The sequence below is a fragment of the Lissotriton vulgaris genome, chromosome 4_1 (assembly GCF_964263255.1).
Source record: "Lissotriton vulgaris chromosome 4_1, aLisVul1.2, whole genome shotgun sequence".
Taxonomy (NCBI): domain Eukaryota; kingdom Metazoa; phylum Chordata; class Amphibia; order Caudata; family Salamandridae; genus Lissotriton; species Lissotriton vulgaris.
In genome coordinates this window covers 2,138,378,889-2,138,400,030 of record NC_141691.1, presented here as the reverse complement: position 1 = coordinate 2,138,400,030, position 21,142 = coordinate 2,138,378,889, and the positions used below count along the sequence as shown (strand labels likewise).

At 45.9% G+C, this 21,142-nt stretch overlaps 1 protein-coding gene across 2 annotated transcripts in view; it reads right to left on the bottom strand.

The window, feature by feature from the left end:
- Positions 1 to 8,339: 8,339 nt before the first annotated feature.
- LOC147725241 (uncharacterized) overlaps positions 8,340 to 21,142 on the bottom strand; it is a 140,257-nt gene continuing 127,454 nt past the window's right edge. Inside the window, exon 4 of one of the 2 annotated variants that reach the window (XM_086967147.1) lies at positions 8,340 to 8,562. The gene's annotated coding sequence lies outside the window, so the exon portion shown is untranslated. The remainder of the gene's footprint in view (positions 8,563 to 21,142) is intronic. The other variant, XM_086967148.1, reaches the window with a different exon arrangement.

Genomic DNA, 21,142 nt, shown 5'->3' with positions numbered 1-21,142 from the left:
CTTTTTTATCCTCTTTGATGCAAGTTGGATCAAAACAGAGGTTCTCGTGTCAGGGGTGTCCCTTAACTCCTAGATTTACGAGACTTAGGGGTGTGGGAGCAAGTTGCCAAAGGGCTGCTAGTTCCTGCAGCTAATCCGCCCCTGATGTGATCACATCGGAGAGCGTAAGTCACTTTTTCTACTCAAACCCCACTGTTTCTGTGACTTGTAAAAATGGCAGCAGTCTTCCTCAAGGTGTACAGGCCAGGCAGCCCACTCTGGATTTGTGGCTAGCTTTCTGGGGGTGTAACGCTCCTGACTACATCATTTTCCCATCTGCCTGGGTTCAAATGTGCCTGGGCAGGGGGGATGTTTGCTCCTGTGGGAGACAGCCTCGATGCATATCAAAGGTGGTGCAGCCATTGAAGTTCACTGCCTTGATGTGCCCTGAACTTGTCTTCCTGAGGGGGAGGAGTTGTGACTCCTTCCTGATCAGGCCTTTGTTCCTGACTCCTGGGAGTAATGACACTGCCTGGTAGCAGGTCAGGATTCGGTATTGGCGTCACCAAGAGCAGACTGTCAGCCACAGCACAGGAAAGGTGGGGCGACTGGGTGGGCAACTTATAAGGTAGTCACCTGGGTGCATGCCTTATTGCTCCTGGCATGAGATTCATGTCAGGGGTGGGAAGGCACATTGTATGATACCAAACATGACATATTTAGGAGGTACCATAATGGAGCTCTCAACCACTGGTATGCCTGGGTGCCAGTTCATGTTACTCTATCAACCGTCTATCACTTATTGTGTCCTTTAATGGTAAAAGGTACTATAGGGACATATACATTTGCATTTACATGTCCACACCTTTAATATAAGGCACCTTGCCTCCTGGGCTTTGGAAAACCTTCCCTAGGGGTGACAGCCATATATCAAAAACAGTGCATTGACTTTGCCACACATAGTGAGGCCAAAGTTATCTTTGAGCAATGTGTACTGCTCCCACAGTCTGCATTTTCAGTCCTGCTGACAGTAGTTTACTTGGGTCACTCAGGGTGGCACAAAAAGCACTGCATGTCCTGTGGCCCCTTCACCACCCATGCCCTGGGTACTATTAGTATAATGTACTAGGGACTTAGAAGGGGGTAAGGTCCTTTCCAATTGGGGATACAAATTCACCTTATATCCGTTTGAGGGGAAATAGCACTGGGTCCTGGTTAGCAGGCTCCTGTGCACTGTCAGAGTGGGAAACCATCATCTAGTAGTCCAAATTGAGACAAAAAGTAGGGGGCCTCTGCAAAAAGCCCTGTTGTCTTAGAGATGGAAAACCAGCTCTGGCGGTCAAGCCTTCTACTGCATCGCTCCTGAAGCATGGAAAGGACGGCACATACACATCAGAGCCTCCTCCTTGCTTCTTAAATTCCACAAGAAGCTCAAGACCTGGAGTTTTGGGTTGTCCCACAGGACCCTAGGTTTGCCAAGACTCACATCTGCTCAGCACAAGGATACTCTACCGGGTGAAAGTATTGCACTCTACAACTCTGTATACCATAACAGAACATAAAGTGCTGCCAGATGCCTACTGGACCCCATCTTCTCCCCCTTCAGCCAGTCACAGTCTTCAGCCACAGTATACAAGCCTACACCAATCACCTGGTTGGACCACTCCCTCGCCAACATCAGCATACTCATCCCACACCACCACTAAAACACCATCACCAAATCTTCACAATAGGAGTGGAGCAACATCTGAAAAGCATTCTGGTCTTCCGAACTCCTACGCTACACATTTTGACACAATAACCTTCCCAAATCCATTTCAGTTTGAAAGCCTAAATTCCTGCCAGTGCGGACCCCCGACTCCTCTCAAAAAGCGATGAAAACCTGACCAGAAGCAAACTTGTACATGGAAGAGCTCAGGCTTACCAAATGCCACTGCTAGCAAACTGAACACAGATGGAGAAGAAGCAACTACAATTCCGTCCGAAGACACTACTATTAGCAAATCAAAGCCAAGAAATGCTCCACCGTCACCGAACTCATCTAAAGCAGCATGAACAACTCAAAAAATATCTTGGCTGTAGTAAAAGACATCCCCTCTCCTACAGCAAGTTCCACCAGCATAACCCCCTCTCAGGAGCTCTGCATCCAGCTGTCCATATTCTTCAGCAACAAGATCACCAGTATCAATGGAAACTTTGAGCCCCCATGGACTCTTCCACCCTCAGCGCCCTCCTGCCCATCTCAACCAACACCCAGACATCCACCCTGAACACCTGGTCTACCACTCAAGAAATAGCAAGACAATGCAGTCCATTCACTCTGGAGAACCCTCAGACCCCTAAACTTATAAGTACCCCATCAGTGCAGCTCCTACGCCGATTCTGAATGACTCTATTACCACAGCCACATACCCAGATGCCTGGAAACATGCCAGTGTACATCCTCTACTCAAGAAACACTCAGCAGACGCAAAGATTCTAGCCAACTGTGAGATTATCTTCCTGCTACCTTACCTGGCAAAAGTTATGGAAAAGATGATAAACTCCTTACTTCATTACTTTCTGGCATCGATACTTCATGTCTTTGGTTTTTCTCAACTTCCTCTCTTTATTCCCTGCTGTCTCTCTTCTGTGCCGTTTTCCTAGCTGCTTTCCTGTCCTTTCTCTCATGTTGTCTTTCTTCCTTTTCCTATCTTTCTCAGTTTTGCCTTCTAAACCATACTTCATTCTCTTTATACTTTCTTTTATTCCTTAATTGTTTAATTTGTCTGTGAGTTTTGTCTACTCATTTTTTTAATCTTATATTTAGTTCTGTCATCCTGTATGGCCTTCCCACTTTTCTCATTGCTTTTTTTCTATTTGATTCTCGGACTTTCTCTTGTCCAGAACATTTTCTTTTCCCATTCTTACTGTATCCTTTCTCTTACTCTGACTTCCATACTTTCTTTGTTTCTTCGTTAGTCTTTATTTCCAGCTCCTCAATATCACTCAATCTGGATTCAGGCTCAACTCCAATGCCCCCGCTATATCATCATCTTGTGAATACCTATGCTTAAACATCGCCAACAAAAGCACACAAATATGCTCTTTACACACTTTCTACCATCCTCTGAGAGATAACCTCACTTTCCTAGAACACTCCATGATCATTCTAGCATCAAATGACAACCAGCAAAATAAATAAATACATTTTCTTGGGGGACTTCAACTTTCACTGGGACGACCAGAACAACCTAGGGGTAAACAGCCTCAAAGCCTTCCTCACAGACCTTAATCTCAACCAAATATGTAACAGCCCTACACACGACAAGGGTGCAACTCTCGACCTAATATTCTCCAAAGCGGACTCCACATAGCTCGACTCGATACTACCATGCGACTGGTCTGACCATCATGGCATTACATTCCAAGTCTTGGAAACTATTAAACTAATCCCTACACAACCCCTGAGAACTAAGATCTGGAAGAGAAACCTGAAAAATGTCGGCTCTGACCTTATAGCTTCAGCTAACTCAAACCCTATCTGTCCACCGGAAGACCTGGCTGATGTACAGGGGCTGACAAATCACTACTTTCACTCCATGAATTATCAGCTAGACAAAATTGCCCCATTGCAACTGAAAAGAACCTCTACTAAAGACTCAAAACCGTGGTATGATGGGAGGTTAAATGATGACAGACGCTGTCTTAGATTAATTGAATTACGTTGGAGAGCTGCCCCCTCAGCTGACCACCTCATAATTCTAAGAATCTCCAGAAACGCTTATTTTCGAAAGATCAGAAAGTCTAATGCCGGTTTCTTCAGCTCTCAACTAGACCTAGCCAAGAACCGCTCAAAAAAGCTATTCGATCTTATCAAAGCCCAAACCATGGGCCTACCTAATGTCATCAACACTAGCCCACTCTCTCCACCCAACTGTAAGGAATGTGCTTCCTTCTTTGCCTCTAAGATAGAAGCCATTAAATCAGATCTACTCAAGGACCTACTATCCATCTCAGACTTGAAAAATAACTCATCACTGCCCCTGGCTGGTGTCCAAGCTAATGACCTCCCATTACTTAAACTAAAAAACAATGCAACTTGGTCCCACTTCAACACCTACAATGAAGACACCATATTAAAGACGTTAACCGCTCTGAAACCCTCCAATCACTTCACTGACCCGCTTCCGGCGTACTCCCTAATAGACTTCATTCCTCTCTTACTACCCCTCTGGACAAAGATCATCAACACATCCCTCCTTCAAGGATCCATTCCAGACATCCTGAAAACTGGGCAGGTCTCACCTATCCTAAAGAAAACACCAGCCGACCTCTCGGACCCCAATAACTATCATCCGTTCTCTAACATCCCTGTGTTAGCCAAAGTCCTGGAAAAATGCGTTAATATACCGTTGAACAGTCACATTGATCAATTCAACCTGCTTAACCAATTTCAATCAGGTTTCAAAGCAGGGCACGGCACTGAATCAACCATGACACATATATTAGACGATGCTCTAAACATCCTAGACCAAAATGGAGCTTAATTACATATCCTACTCGACCTGTCATCAGCTTTTGACACCGTCAATTACGACAACCTGCTTGATCTCCTGAAGCACAAAATGGGAATGTCTGGAACTGTATTTAAATGGTTCGCCTCTTTCCTCTATAATAGATCCCAAAGATTCAAGGTCAACCAATCCCTGTCCAACCCCATGACAGTCACTTTAGGAGTTCCGCAAGGCTCCTCCCTTTCTCCCACCCTTTTCAACCTTTTTATGGAACCTCTTACCAATCTTCTCAGCCTCGCCAAGATTCACTTCCACATGTATGCAGACGACACCCAAATCTACATTAAGATCCACTCACTTGTTGACATCAAATCGCTCAACTCCATACTACAAAAAACCCAAACATGGCTGGCCGAAAACCATCTGAAACTCTCTCAAAATGGAATTTCTCTTAATTGCTCCCCCTAACAAAACTCACACTATCCTGAATTGGCTGAAGCACTTAACAGCTCTCAATGAACAACCGCTCATTGTCGACTCAGCGAAATCGGTAGGGGTAACGCTTGACAGTAACCTAAAGATGCAGAAACACATCAGCTCCTCAACAAAAGGAGACAACTTCCACCTAAAGACCCTGCGAAAACTGAAACCCTTTCTGCCCGTCTACGATTTCAAACAAGCATTTCAAGCCCTAGTTATCGCCCGCATGGAATATGGGGCAGTAAACGTATGTGGCCTCTTAAGGTCATCGACCGCCCCTCTAAGAGCCACGATCAACCCAGCTGCGAGACTCATCACAGGTTCTAAGAGAAACGCTCACATATCTCCGGGCCTGAGAGCCCTCAACTGGCTACCGTTTGAAGCCAGGATTAATCTAAAAATCGCTTGTATGATGCACAAGGCCCTCTGCCACAACGCCCCACACTACCTAGCTCAGAAACTGGTGCTCTCTGCGGGCAGCAGAGCCTCCAGGAGTGCCAAGACTCTTCTTCTACAACCTCAACGATTTGCCAAGAAAAAAACTTATAACAGGTCCTTTTCTTGGTATGGCTCCGAGTATATGGAACGGTTTGCCCATTGAAACAAGAATGAACTCTTCCACTGCCTCCTTCAAAAAAGAAGTGAAAGCGATCCTCATGGCTAAATTCACATGAACTCCATGACTATTTAATGTGTTCCTGTTCTCCATATTCGTCCTTCTGTTTTTTCGCTAGCTTAGTATTGTTTTCTTTCAATTAAGAACTATGTATAACGTACTCACATAGATCTCTGTATACTATATCTTGCCTTCTAATTATAAGTATAAGTATAAGTATAAACCATTTTATAACGCGCTCTATTACTTGAGAGTATCCTGGCGCGATGGGGAAAGGCAACAGGAGACACGACAGAGACCAGCTTATGTCACCCTAGTGAAAAGATGAGTTTTCAAATTTTTCTTAAACAGGCTACACACTGAATGGAGCGCAGATGGAGTGGTAGGGCATTCCAGGCCCGGGCAGCAACCACAGCTATGGACTGGCCCCCTAGTCTAGTTCGCTTAAAGCGAGGAAGAGTCATCTTGAACAGGGAGGACGATCTAAGAGCTCGTGTGGGAGCATAGAGGATGAACCGTTTCTTCAGATGGGCCGGTCCTTGGACTTGTAAAGCGCTCTGATACTCAAAAGAGTCTTGTTCGCGCTATATAAAACCTTTAAAAATAAAAAAAATAAAAATAAAAATCACTGTACAGAGACACTGGTGCCACAGACAACATCTAGATGGTCCTGGACAGAGGAAGCACCACAGTCAATATCCTACTGGGCCTTTCTACAACATTTTACATCATCTACCCCCATTTTTATTAAATTACTTCATGATGTTGTGGCATCAAAGGACTTGCACTTTGCTGAACTTACCCATTCCTGACAAGCTGCACCCAGCCAGTCAGCATGGCCCCTTCGCCTCAGATGCCATAAACCTCATCTGTGGAGTTCCAAAATGATTCTCCCTCAGCCCAACTCCGGTCAAACCCTCCATGACCCCACTCACCAGTGTCATCCACGACCACAAAATCAACATCATATCCTTCACTTACTACACCCATCTCACACTCTCCCTCTCTGTTAATATGCCAAAACCCTTCCCAATTTGTAAGCCTGCATGACTGAAGTAGCCTGATGGATGAATACCAACTGTTTCAAGCTCAAAAAAGAAAAGCAAAAGTAGTAATCGTGGGCAATGACACCTCACTATGGGACCCCAGCTGGAAGGGCCTGCCAAGTTCTGACCCACACCCCTCCCAGCAACACATGCAAAGAACCTCAGAGAATTAATCAACAACCAACTCATCACGAGCAGCCAAAAGAACGCAGTCCCTATCTCCTGCTTCCACAGGCCCAAGATGCTCAAGAAGATCTTCAAATGGCTCTCCACCTACACATGCAGAACCATCCCCCAAGCCCTGATCACCAGCAATGTGGACTACATAAATGCACGCTATGCCAGAATCAATGCTCAACTGACAAAAAGACTGTGGATCATACAGAACTCGGTGGCCAGCCTCACCCTCAAACTCTCACCCCATCCCTCAAAGAGCTCAATTGGCCCCCAATCCACAAATGCACACTCTTCCAACTCCACACACTCGCATAAAAAGCCTTACACAATACAGGCCCCAGGAAGCTCAAGAACTACATAAACTCCCACAAACCTCTGAGACACGTCTGCTCAGCTGAACTCCTATTCGTACACAGCACCCACACATGTAAAACCAGATCCTGCGTTTGTATCTTCTACCTCGTTCCTGAAGTCTGGAATGACCTGCCCTTGCACAACTGAGCCGACGCATCAGTTCTTGAATTCCACAAGAACCTGAAGGTCTGGTTCTTCGCCTAGACCGGGCAGTGGCTCAGTCCATCAAGCTCCTTCTTCTTTTCCAGGATACCCTCCTGGGTGAGTCGTGTTCTATACAAATTTACATAAGACAATATACTGTACAACATAAAACAACACCCTAGTTAGAGGGCACTGCTGGATTTTATTGGGGATAGACCTTCTTACTTTCAGGAGGACATGTACCCAGAACAACTGTAAGATGTAATAGTAAATCATTTCATATCATACTATGAGGGGACAGTAGCCCCCACAAATGTGGAGGGGGGGTTACACTTTGGGTGGACGTGAAGAACCTAAAGATGGTCTACACATTAGCAAGTCCATTGGTGAAAAATTCCCATGGATGGACAGAACAAGAGTAAAACAAATGTAATGGGATGGTGTACTAGGAGATGCATGCACCTCTGTCCCTACTGGGGTACATCATGACTCTTCACCCCATCAAGGGTGTTCGACAAGGTACTTAAAATCAACTTGACGTGGGAACTAGGAGAGACACAAGCAGTGTGAGGCTAGAGAAGCTTGTGACAGAGAGGAGAACGGGTCTCTGGACTAAGAAACAACGGGGTCTCAGACACAAGGAATGTCACTGGGTGAAACCAAATGAATAACATTCCCAAAGCGACAGGGGTCTCAAGATCATCTAGAGTGGGTGCGGTGGAGAGCCACACTCACTGCAGATTTTATGATCATCTCACGGGGAAGGAGGACCTCAGGTTCCATGAACACTGGAGGTCAGGAAGCAGGAACAGGGGTGGGAGCACACCGCTTCACCTCCCAGCTAAGTTCGCCCCTGGCATTGTGGTAAATGCATTTTCAGTTCCTTGCTTGCTTTAAGAGTGTTCGAGTGTTTCGCCACAGTTGGCGCAGATAGTGCTGATCTCTAGACACATGTTTCTGGATCATTAACCGTCATCAGTGGAGATTGCAGTCTTTGGAGCTTAGGAAGACCAAAGTGGAGACAGAAGTAATCACTCAACCACATAGTCACCTTTATTCATCTTTATTCATCATTTACCGATTTGGTGGGTGTCAGAGTTTGCTTTTATTGATTCAATGTACGGATCTGCCGAAGGAGTTTAGGCCTCCATCTGTCTTCTGATTGCAGCTGCTGTCAATAGCTCCCTCTTTCATGTGGCTTCAGTATGTTCAGTATGGCGTGCGCAGCTGACTGGGAGTGATGAGCAGGCTGCAACCACCTCTACTCCTGCTGGATAGACATAAGACAAGAACATTCAATGTATGTTTCATACTGCAACAATTTCATTCTTCTCAGAAGTTGAAACGAGCACCATATACATGTTTTGACCAGCATCCTTAGGTTTCTCTGATTTCTTTTATTTTTGCATTTTATGAAAAGCTATAGTGGACATGTCTCTCTTGTCAGATGAACTGCTGACATCCAGCACTTATGGTACAGGCTACCTTGGGTCTTGTCCACCTTCTTTTATTTTTTTATTAAGTTCACAGGTATACATGAGTACAGCAAAAAAAAAGTACAAAACCTTATATCTGCAGAATTTACAATAATGCATAATTCATCAAAAGAAGGGGTTATCAGAGCTGTACATCTGGCAAATAAATAATAGTTGAAAGTCCATATAAATCCATTATTAACAAAATACATTTCATGTTTATATACATTCTTAATCCTCATAATAATCAGAGAAAGCACCCCAGATTTTTAAGCCCATTCTCTTTTTCCTCCTTGATCCACTAATTGAGAAAAGCCCCCAATCCAATTTATATAAATTATACATTCGAGATCGCCATTGTTGATATAGCGGCGGCTTTTCCTGAAGCCACTCAGTAGCAATACGTAATCGTGCCACTGTCATTGAAAAAAAATTAAATGGCGATAAGGATATAGTCTCTCAGAAGGACTATTTATAGGAATTTTACCCAAAAGCAACATAGCGGGGTTATTGTTACTGGAATGTTAAGAACTAAAGAAATTCATTTTTCAATTCCTCCTATAAAATCATATAACCTAGGGCAAGAGAAAAAAATATGGGTACTATCAGCATGATCAGCTTTGCACCGAAAGCATTTGCCATCAAATCCCTCACCCCATTTAGCCATACGTGCAGGAGTGTAATATAAATCAAACAAGGTTTTAAAAAATTGGGCTTTTAAATTAGCAGACATTAGTGCCTCTTTTGATAATAGAAGAAGATCCTCAACCACTATTTCCAAATCTCCTAAGTTACCAGACCACTTTGCCCTCACTTTCTCAAGATCATCTATTTTCCCCCCTAATAATATTTGATACAAGGACCCTATTTTCACCTGCTTATCAATCCCTTCTATAACTTGATTCCTTTGTAAGCTTAGCTTCTGCTTTAAAAGAAAATCCCGTATTTGCAAAAATTTTAAAAAATAAGATCTGGGGAGAAAAAACTGTTCTCTTAGCTCCTCAAAGGATTTACATGAGCCGTCTTCCGAGCAAATATCGCCCAGCCATCTCACCCGTTTCTTCTGCCAGCTTTGTGACATTCCGTCCGAAAATATCATGGGCAGTATCATCAGTGCTCTGAAAGGTGTATAATACGAAAACTTCTCAATAGCCATTGTTCTTCCAAGCCATCTCCAAACTTTATAAGCACCCAATAACACCTTAAATCGAGGGCGCTTATAATAACTGCCATCAATTTCAATACACAGGCTCTGCTTCGCGCAGGGCCCAAACAAGATTTAAAAAATTGATGGATAATTGCACATATGCTCAGTTGCTCCCCCTGTTATTAATATCCTCATTTTCAAAAGAAAGCAAACTACATAATACTGAAAAAAGTCCGGAAGCCCTAGCCCCCCCCCCCCTCCTCTCAGTAGGTAACATCATATACTTCATAGCCCGCCTTGGCTTTCCAGGACTCCAGATACATTCCCCACATAAGGATTGCAAAGCCTGTATCCTACGTTTGTGGAATTCCAAAAGTATTGACCTAAACAAATATAAGACTTTTGGCAAGACATTCATTTTTATAATATTAGTGCGCCCAATGATAGTATAATCGTTCCCACATCTCCAAAGAACCCATGATTTTTGCAAACACATCATTCCAATTGGAGTCAACCAATTTCATCATATCGGCTTTAATCAAAATCCCCAGATAAATAACTTCTTTAACCACTCTTTCCTCTTCCCATTTTAAAGCCTCTGAACAAAGAATCTGAGTCTTTGATTCGTTAAATTTGTACCCCGTTACGCTTCCAAACTCCCTTGCAAGCCTCTCAATTTCTACAATGGTAGTTCCTGGGTTATCTGTTACCACAGCGATATCATCCGCATATGCGAATACAGAAAAGACATATTCAGAAACAAAAAACGAGGGGATAAGAATATTTTGATTTAATTGTTCTATGAAGGGATTAATATACAAAGCAAACAATAACGGAGAGCATGGACATCCTTGGCGGGTCCCTCTAGTAATGTTTAAAGAATCTGAAAGTAAGCCCATAGCTGATATCCTGGCCTTTGGAATAGAGTAAAGAGATTTAATTGAAATCATAAATTTCTGACCAAATCCCATTTTAGCCATGAGCCTCCATAAATAGCCCCAATGCACCCGATCAAACGCTTTTTCTGCATCCAGCAGAAAAAGCGCAAGTTCCCTATTATTCACAGCCGCGATGTCAAATAGCGTGATGACTTTGTTTATATGTTCTACCATACCCCTTTTTGGTATAAAGCCGTGCTGTTGCCGAGAAACTAAAGGTGTTATGACTTCAGACAAGCGATTAGCCAAAATCTTTGAGTAAATTTTATTATCGGCGTTTAATAAGGATATAGGCCGATAATGACCCAGCAAATCCGGGGCTTTGCCTTTCTTACAGAATACCGCAATGGTCGCTTCCAACCAAGTGCTAGGAGGGCTTCCCTGCTGTGCCATCTGCAATACACCCAGCAATTCTTCTTTGATTTTATTAAAAAACTGTTTGTAAACTTCAGCAGGAATTCTGTCAGGCCCTGCCGCCTTACCTATTGCCAGGCTCTTTACTGCCAATTCTAGCTCAGACATCGTTATCGGTAGGTCCAATTGATCAGCAATCATTGGGTCTAGAACTTTCAGACCCACTTCCAGCCTTTCACTCCATTTGTTGGCCTCAGCAGACCCACATTCCTGAGTATATAAATCAGAATAGAACTTCTGAAATATATTAAGAATCTGTTGAGGCTCCGAATGAGAGACCCCCTGGCTGCCCCATATTGCATGAATATTCCTGGCTGATTCCTTCATCCGCAGTCTGACCGCAAGTCTTCTCCCAATTTTTTCCCCAAACTCATAGCTTTGCATTTTAGCTGTTAAAAATGTCCTTGCAATCTCTTTGCTCCAAAATCCAAGAATGTTAGCTCTAGCCTTTGCTACCTTATTCTCAGCCTCCCATAGATCTTTCTTACCACTGACTACATCCCTCGTTAATAAAGTCTCAGCCTGAGCTAACTGATCATACAGTTTGTCAAACTCTTTTTTAAATGTTTTTTTGCTGCCAGATCGAAAAGCTAATACACTCACCCCTGAATCCCACTTTAAATGTATCCCAAACTGTGCCTACATTAGCAGTCCCCTTGTTATAACTAAAAAAGGACGTAATCCAACTTTTCATATATTCTTTAAATTCCTTATGAAGACCCAGCTTTCGATCATACGAAAAGTTGGAACTTTTAATGATCTTAGTACTCCCCTGTATTTCCATAACAATGGGAGAATGATCAGATGTGATCCTGGGATAGATTGCAATCGTTGCCTTTTCCAATATACTCTCTGGTGCGAAAAAGTAATCCAACCTGACCAGCTTCTTGTGTGGATGTGAATAGCATGTAAACCCATTATCAGTCTGCCTAAGTAGTCCCCTTACATCACCTAGGTCTTGATCTGTTACTAGATTCTTGTCCACCTTCCAACGAGTTGGCGGTAACTATCCTTATGTCACAGACCTCCTTAGTTCAGACCCAATCCAGGTTATTCCAGCGGAGCTGCGCCACGTCTGCTTCTAGCCACACCTCAAACTCCCAGGAGGAGATGATCAGGGGCCTTGATTGAAAGTGAAAGGTGAGCTCTGAATCCGACCATTTGCAATTTAAGAATTTACCAATGCTTATACTTCGCAATAATGATGGTGGTTGAGTGAAAAGTAATACCTGTCAGGATAGGTGCCAGGATAGGCCCCAGCTCTGGCTCTGACCTGGGACCCTTGCATTGGGGTCTCTGCAGATGTTTTAATAAGAAAAGGTTAGTTGGGAAAACGTCTACAAGAGAGTCTGTGGCTGCAATGAGGTGAGGGCTCTGCCGGAGGTTGAGGTGTGAAGAGGGGGGACTTTGAGGTAGTATATGAGGTGATCTCTTCTCCCAAACCTTGGTCTTGGTGCTATTGTGTATTTGTGATACTTTGGTCTGGATGCAATCTTATATGTGTGATACCTTGGTTGTATGAGTGAAACCTTGTTCTGGGTGATATATCTTGTATGTGTCATAACTTGGTCTACATGTGTGATACCTTGGTCAGGATACTGTCTTGTAGGTTTGATACCTTGGTCTGATGTGTGATATCTTGATTGATTGGCACCTGTTTACATATCATCACGCCTGGATGCTGTCCTGCCCGAATACTCCTTTGCTCTAGTGCCTGTCCTGTCTGGATGCTCACTTGCTCTGGAATCTCTCATCTCTCGATGATATCACAGCTTATTGTTAGCCTGCTCTGTTGCTCCTGGTTGTTAGCTTTCTCTGTTGTTCTTGAGTCTAGATGCACTCATCTCTCGATGATGTTATGTATGGTTGTTCTTGAGTCTAGATGCACTCATCTCTCGATGATGTCACATCTGGTTGTTTGCTTGCTCTGTTGCTCTTGAGTCTAGATACTCTTGTCTCTCAATGATGTTATGTCTGGGCGTTAGCTTGGTCTGTTGTTCTTGAGTCTAGATGCTCTAATTTCTCGATTATGTTATGTCTGGTTGTTAGCTTGCTCTGTTTCTCTTGAGTCTAGATGCTCTCATCGCTCGATGATGTTATGTATGGTTGTTCTTGAGTCTAGATGCACTCATCTCTCGATGATGTCACATCTGGTTGTTCGCTTGCTCTGGGTACTCTTCTTTCTAGACGCTCTCATCTCCGGTTGATGGCATACTTTGTTGTTAGCTTGCTCTGGTGTTCTTGAGTCTCAACGGTCTCATCTCTTGTTGATGCCATATTTGGTTGTTAGCTTGCTCTGTTGCTCTTGAGTGTAGACGCTCCCATCGCTCGATGATGTCACATCTGGTTGTTCGCTTGCTCTGGTGCTCTTGAGTCTAGATGCTCTCATCTCTTGATGATGTCACATTTGGTTGTTCGCTTGCTCTGGTGCTCTTGAGTCTAGATGTTATGTTATGTTATGTTATGTTATTCGTGATTTGTATAGCGCACGGGCACCCAGAGGTTTCATGGCGCTAGAGAAGAGGAGAGATGGTGAGCTGTATCCTAACCGTGTGCTTGTCTGAATAACCAGGTCTTCAGTGCACCCCTGAATTCCATTAGATTAGTGCAACTCCAAAGTGATAGGGGAAGCGAATTCCAGATCTTTGGGGCCAAATAAGCAAATCGGCATCCGCCAAGGCGTTTCTTTTTAAAGAGGGGCAAGGTGAGGAGGGACAAGTGTGCAGAGCGGAGATTACGAGTCGGTTCATGTTTGTTTATGAGAAGGTTTATGAACTTGGGGCTTTTTCCATGAAGAGCCTTAAAGGCCAGGCAGCCTATCTTGAAGGTTACCCGTTGGGCTATAGGTAGCCAATGAAGGGTGGCCAGCAGTGGTTTCGCCGAGCTCCTGCCATTGCATTTAAATATTAGTCTGGCCTCTTGATTTTGCACAATCTGCAAGCGATTGGAAAGAGCCAAGGGGATGCTCAGATAAATGGATTTGGAGAAATCTAAGCGGGAGAGGACCAAGGCAATTACCACCTGGATGAGGGCGGAATGCGTGAGCAGATAAGCAATTTTCTTAATCTTCCGTAGCTGGAAGAAGAATGAGGAGATCACAGTTCCCACCTGACTTTTTAATGAGAGATCGGTGTTAAGGGTGATCCCGAGACTTTTTACCGATGGAGAGGGAGGCGGGGGAGATTCCATTGAGGGCGGCCAAAAATGAGGGCCCCAGCTGGTTGCACTTTTACCCGGGAGTACCAGCTCAGTCTTTCCGGGGTTGAGTTTTAGATGGTTCATCTCCATCCACCCTTGAATGTGCAACATAGTGGCCTGAAATTCTTCGACCGAGTCTGTGGAGTTTAGTGGAAATATGAGCTGCAGGTCGTCCGCATAGTTGTAAATCGTAACCTTCCTGTTTTTTAAAGAGTGCAGCAACGGTTTGAGGTACAGATTGAACAAGAGGGGGGACAATGATGAACTCTGCGGGACGCCGCAGGTGGTGGGGAGTTTGGGTGCCGTAAAGTTCTCAAGCTTGTTAGCCTGAAATCGGTCATTCAGAAAGGACTTGACCCAACCGAAAGCCGTGCCTCGCAGGCCGGCCTGTACGACACGGTGTAATAAGATAGTATGATCCACCGTGTCGAACCCTGCTGACAAGTCTAGGAGCACCAAGGCCTGATGTATGCCCTTATCGGCATTAGACCTCATTGTGTCCAGGACCGCTAGGATCACCGACTCGGTAGAGTGTGCCTGGCGAAAGCCGGCTTGATTGGGCTCTAGAAAGTCTCTATGAAGCCCGAGAAACCAGCTAGCCACATGGGCTTCAAAGATCTTTGCACCGAAAGGGAGAAGTGATATGGGTCGGTAGTTTGATAGGTTGGAAGGGTCGGCGCCGGGTTTTTTTATTAATGGGACCCACGTGGCATTTTTGAACGAATTAGGGACTATTCCCTGTGATAGGGACTCGTTCAGAAGGGAAAGTATTCCTTGGGGTAATGTCGAATAAACTTCCTTTAGTATGTGCGGAGGGCAAGGGTCATTAGGAGACCCGGACGAAACTCGGTTCATTAATTCTGCTAATCTCGGTTGTTCTATAGGAGGGATAGCTTCGAGTTCGTTGGGGTTTCTACAGATATCCATTCTTTCCGCGGTTGTCGGGCTGGGCTGAATACTGTTTTTTATATTGGCAATCTTATCCTTAAAAAAGTCATTGAGTTGATTGCACAATGTTGGACCCGGCCTCGTGGCGTGGTCCGACCCCTCCTGCATGGCGGGTCCCGGACTACCGTTATCCCTGTTCCCCGGACAAGAGCCGCACCTTCGCCCCTCCGGGCCGCCCCCAGCTCTTCCCCGACGGAACTCAAACTCATATCTGCAACCTTCTCGGCTGGCCCGGATCCTTTTCCCGGACCACCATCTCCGGCCCACCCGCCATCTTGGACTCTCCACGACCAGGCCTCGTGGCCTTGGGTCGACCTCAGCCTCCGGCCCAGCCAAGCCCCGACATCGAGGCACCACCATCCACCCAGGGGATAAAGAGACCACTTGGCGAGTCAATGGGAGAAGGAGTGTCGATGGTTCCCATCCGCCTGGTTTCGATCGCCCCCGGCCTCCCTGGGCGCTGGCTCCACCCCCCCTGCTGGGTGTCTGGACTCCCTCATCCCGGACCCCCCGACCTCCAAGTGCGAGGGTCCGGACATCAAAGGGCACCAGACCTATAACTGGGGAAGCTCCAGAGCAGGAAGCCAGTTGTATCCTGGAGTCGAGAGACACCGAGACAAACTCATCCTTGGAGGCCTGCTGGCGCTGCCGCGGCTCCTCTTAGTGAACTATCCTTGAAGGCCTGCTGGCGCTGCCGCGGCTCATCTTCGTGAACCATCCTTGGAGGCCTGCTGGCGCTGCCGCGGATCATCGTCGTGAACCATCCTTGAAGGCCTGCTGGCGCTGCCGTGGCTCATCTTCGTGAGCTATCCTTGTAGGCCTGCTGGCGCTGCCGCAGCTTATCTTCGTGCACCATCCTTGAAAGCCTGCTGGCGCTGCCGCGGCCCCTACCAGAGAACCCTCCAGCTCGAGGATTGAGAGCTGTCCGCCCGATACCCCTGTACCAGACCGGTACCGAGACTGTCCCGCTACCCCTTTCCCACAGAGACTAGAATTGCAGGGATCCCAGTATCCTGTTATTTCAGTATCGTTACGATAACCTGCCTAAGAATACTGATAAAAGTGTTGAGAACCTATCTTTGTGTGGCGTCCATCTGTGGGGGGGTGGTTGCCCATCCGTACGATCTGAGGAGAGGACCCTTGCCAGGAGGTCTCTCCCCCTTGCTCGGCCGACCCTCAGGTTTCCCGTCTAACACACATCATTTGAGTGGGAACTTGAGAGGGGGAAGTTCTAACATCATTACATAAGTCGTTTACGACCCTGAAGATTTCTCGGGCTTTATTTTGGGCGTTTGAGATTTTTTCGGAGAAGAAGACTGCCTTAGCAGATAAGATAGAGTTTTTGTACTTTCTGCGGGCAGCTATATATAATGATCTGTCTTCATCAGAGTACCCATGTCTCCATTTTCTCTCCAATTGGCGCAGTTCTAATTTTTGTTTTTTTAGGTCTACGGTAAACCATCTATGTGCATCCATGCGGCGAGCACGTGAGAACTTGGTTGTAGATGCTCTCCTTTATCAATGAGGTCACATCCGGTTGTTAGCTTGCTCTGGTGATCTTCGAGTCTATATGCTCTCATCTCTCGATGATGTCACATCTGGTTGTTAGCTTGTTCTGGTGATCTTGAGTCTATATGCTCTCATCTCTCGATGATGTCACATCTTTTTTTTGCTTGCTCTGGTGCGCTTGAGTCTAGATGCTCTCATCTCTCAATGATGTTATATCTTGTTGTTAGCGTGCCCTGTGTGTTATTGATTCTAGATGACATCATCTCTTGATGATGTCACATCTGGTTGTTACCGTGCCCTGGTGCTCTTGAGTCTAGATGATCTCATCTGTCGATGATGTCATATCTGATTGTTAGCTTGCTCTGTTGCACTTGAGTCTAGACGCTCTCATCTCTTGGTGATGTCAAATTTAGTTGTTAGCTTGCTCTGGTGCTCTTGAGTCTAGATGCTCTCATCTCTCGATGATGTTATGTCTGGTTGTTAGCTTGATCTGTTGCTCTTGAGTCTAGACGCTCTCATCGCTTGATGATGTCACATCTGGTTGTTCGCTAGCTCTGGTGCTCTTGAGTCTAGATGCTCTCATCTCTCGATGATGTCAAATCCAGTTGTTAGCTTGCTCTGTGTGTTCTTGAGTCTAGATGACAATATCTCTTGATGATGTCACATCTGGTTGTTAGCTTGCACTGGTGCTCTTGAGTCTAGATTCTCTCATCTCTCGATGATGTCACATCAGGTTGTTAGCTTGCTCTGTTGCTCTTGAGTCTAGATGCTCTCATCTATCGATGATGTCACATCTGGGTGTTTGCTTGCTCTGGTGCTCTTGAGCTTAGATTTTCTCATCTCTTGATGATGTCACATCTGGTTGTTCGCTTGCTCTGTGGATTCTTGAGTCTAGATGCTATCATTTCTCGATGATGTCACATTTGTTTGTTAGCTTGCTCTGTGTGTTTTTGAGTCTAGATAACAATATCTCTTTATGATGTCACATCTGGTTGTTAGCTTGCACTGGTGCTCTTGAGTCTAGATGCTCTCATCTCTTGATGATGTCACATCCGGTTGTTAGCTTGCTCTGCGTTTTCTTGAATCTAGATGATCTCATCTCTCGATGATATCACATCTGATTGTTAGCTTGCTCTGTTGCACGGCTTCATACCCAAGAAGGGGACCACCGAACACGTCATGAGAGTTATTACTCTGTTTGATGCTGCCCAAGTAGCCGGAGACCCGATGTCACTTATATTACTTGACGCCGAAAAGGCCTTTGATCGGGTCTCATGGTGATTCCTTTGGAGGGCAATGGACAGTAAGGGGTTCGGGGGCAGGCTTGTGCAGGCGATACATGCACTCTATTACAATCCAACTGCTAGTGTCACCATAAATGGACAGCTGACTGAGCCCTTTAAAATCTTACGAGGCACCAGACAGGGCTGCCCCTGTTCTCCGTTACTGTACGCTCTCTATTTATATCCCCTCATCAAGCAAATAGAGAAAACTCATAACATCTCTCCAGTAACATATTTCCAAAACAGCTGTAAAATCTTGGCTTATGCTGACGATTTTTCCATCGCCACTCCAGATCCTGCCAATTCCATACTGGCACTAGAAGGTGAGGCCCACAAGTTTCGGAGACTGTCTGGCTATGCCCTTAATAAGAATAAAACTCAGATCCTAGTAAATAATCGAATCATCTGGACTGACGTAAGAGTAGTGCCAAAGGCCAAATACCTGGGCATACTGCTCTCACCTAGGCTGGAGGAAATAGTCACAGCTATTTTGGCTCCTCGTAGTGTCCAGACAAAAAAGCATTAAAACAAACAGATAATTTACACCTATCGCTCGTCGGTAGGTGTAATGTCATCAAAATGGCTAATTTTCCTAAGTTATTTCTTTCGCTGTATACCCCTTGAGTTCAGCAAAAAAGATCTTCTTAAATTTCAACAAATCTTCACCCAATTTATTTGGGCATATGCTCCGCCCAGACGTACACTAAAACATCTTACGTTGCCGAAAGACAGAGGGGGATGGGCTTTTCCCAACATCACCATATACTACTGGGCGGCAGTCCTACAATATAGTTCAGTTTTACTAAGAGAATCCACCTATGGAGCTGGACCGTTGTTAGAAATGGGATCCCTGGCTGGCCAGGGCTTTCGCCAAAGTCAGTCAGAGACCACCACTCCTAAGTCAGGGCAAGGGAGTTACACACCAAGATAACCCCTACTCACCCTCTAGTTAACGTGGCGCGAGCAGCAAGGCTAAACTTGGAGGCGATATGAGTTAAGTATTTGCGCACGCACCCCAGCAACAACACCCAAGGCCCACCACAAAGGAAACTCCACACAAGGTTATATATGAAAATAGCCTTTGTATTACACCAAAACACATTAGATAAAAACACACACTTTACAATGTGCCAGAGGCACGGGCAGAATTTACAGGGGATATGTACAAGACAGGGCCAATTGGACCACTGTCAGGAATCAGCACTTTTAGAACTTAGACTACAATACTTGTAGGCTTTAAAGAAAGAATGGAGGCAGCACCAAACGTAAAGTAAAACAGGACCACGTTGTATCAAAAAGATATATATTTTCCTTTATTTTTTTCAATTTTTCAGAAGGCTGTCTGAAAAATTGAAAAAAATAAAGGAAAATATATATCTTTTTGATACAACGTGGTCCTGTTTTACTTTACGTTTGGTGCTGCCTCCACTCTTTCTTTAAAGTCTTCATCTGGAATTCCAGTGGGACCAAACCGCAGCAGGTCCTGGAGGTTTTCAGCACAACTAAAACTGAATATTCAGAGGGACATTGGAAAATAGAGGTGCTGGTGGCTTGATCCGCTGTGGAACTTTCTTTTTTGTACAATACTTGTAGGCCTAGAACTTAAACATAGAGCCTAACGGACAGTACCTCCCGACCTGGTTGCAGGGATAATGCGAGTGACCTCCTTAGTAAACTTGAGCGGGCGGCCCAGCGAAGCGGCACGACTCAGGGGAGAGTGGTGCGGCTCGAGGCTTGAGCGGGCCACCGGCAAGGTACAAGCGTTTCTCTGGGGGCGACCAATGTGTGCGGCTCAGAAGAGGAGGGGAAGGCAGGATGCAGGCGACCCAGCGAAGCGGCGCGGCTCAGGGGAGAGCGGTGCTGCTCGAGGCTTGGACGGGCTGCCGTGCACGAGCTGCCGAGGGGAATGAGCGAGGCACGTTTCAGCGAGGCCCCAGGGGCCCAAGAGAGATCAGACAAGTCCCAGCAATTTGTCAGGGCAGGCACAATAGGGTCCACTGGTCCTGGGACTCTGGTCAGGGGGCGAGCTCAGTATCAAGCCCTTGGCATATCACTTAGAACTGACAGAAAATCACTGTAGCACAAAACAAGTAACTACTGGTAATCAGGTAAGTACTCCCTACGCAATCCTAACCACCTTAGGAACAGGTCACGCAGGGAACCAGGATCTCACTAGCACCACCTGTACTAGCAAGAACAACCAACTAAATATCACCTTACATTTAGGGGTATAGACCTGGGGACAAAACACATGATGTATCAACAACACATTCAGCGGTGTAAGGAACACATGACGCATCAACACACGTTCAGCGGTGTAAGGAACAAGGCACATGATGCATCAACAACACATTCAGCGGTGCAGGACAACACAATAGCGCAAACATCACATTAGCCACCACCTGTGGCAGTCCCTAGGCCAACTGGCCTCTCTAGGGCTAGGACGCCCTGTGTCCAAAGTCAGGGGCCTAAACGTGGCAGTTGCCCACAAAGTGCTGGGCAACTGGTGCAAGCAGGGATGGGCCAACGTGGGAGCCTCGCAGGCTCTGCATAAACAAATGGCCCCTGAGCCTCTCTGGGCTCTCAAAGATGCTTGTGGCGCCTGAGCCACTCGTGGGCTCTCAGTAAATCAAAAATGCCCCCTTGAGCCTTTCTCAGGCTCGAAACAGATTGTGGCCTTGTCAGAGCCTCGGGGCTCACGAACAACTCTGGAGGCGTTAGCTGGTCCCCCTCCTGGGGACTCCTGAGGGCAATGGTGCGCTCTGAGCCTCTCGGGGCTCAACAAACAAATGCCACCTGGGATCGGGAAGCCTCAACAGGCTCCGGCAGCAACTGCGGCGTGGTGGGATCCCCCTCCCTAACTCGAACTTGGCCCCACGAGCCTCGGGGCTCGAAACCACAATGCACCAGCGGGGGGGGGGCACCGGCAATGTGCCCC